We start from the raw sequence: 768 nt of genomic DNA on the forward strand, positions 1-768 counted from the left end.
CGCGTCTGCAGTCAGCCAAATATGAATGTAATTCTGCGGCATAAAGCAGATGTAATTGTTTATCGTGCAGAAAAATAAAAATGACATGTCAAGCAGTCAATTGACTACATTGCAGTCAAGAAGTAGAGGCAAATTAATTTCTGAAACCAAAGCGTGGGTCATAGTTGTCTAAGCCTCTATTAGTAGCCTGTTAAAAACGTCGCCAGAAATGCGGCAACAACATTGTTTTCTGCAGAAGCCTACCCAAGGCTACAGATTAATTCTGAACAGTTATTTCTCTACTGGCTCAATTATCACACCACTGTTTTGATTTCGGCATTAGTTAGTTAACCCCAACACTGACAATAATAATGTAGACAGCAAATTTCTATTTCGATTTTCGTGTAGTCAAGCCTTAAGCCATACCCAAGTAGCCTAAATCGAGGTAATGTTTAATTATGCATGATTTATTTTGTTATTGAATTAGTAGGCTGGGATTACTCTCGACAACAATTATGTAAGGGGCGGCGAGGCAGAACAGCGGCCTTGCAGTGGCTGAAAGTGGTACTAAAGCTTCCACGCCCGTATGCGCCAAATGAAGTGAAGAGATATAATCCACCTTATGTCAAGATGATTGATGAGGGGCCCCCTAATTAAGGTCAGAGGTCAAATTATAAATTCGCTGATTCAGGGGGGCGTTACCTTCCAGATCATTCTTGATCCGCGATGAAGAGGCGTGTCTTATGGCGTCATGATGGGGAGGTCTTATTTTCTGCAGGCGTGGCTTAT

This window comes from Alosa alosa, chromosome 2 (assembly GCF_017589495.1).
Source record: "Alosa alosa isolate M-15738 ecotype Scorff River chromosome 2, AALO_Geno_1.1, whole genome shotgun sequence".
NCBI lineage: Eukaryota > Metazoa > Chordata > Actinopteri > Clupeiformes > Clupeidae > Alosa > Alosa alosa.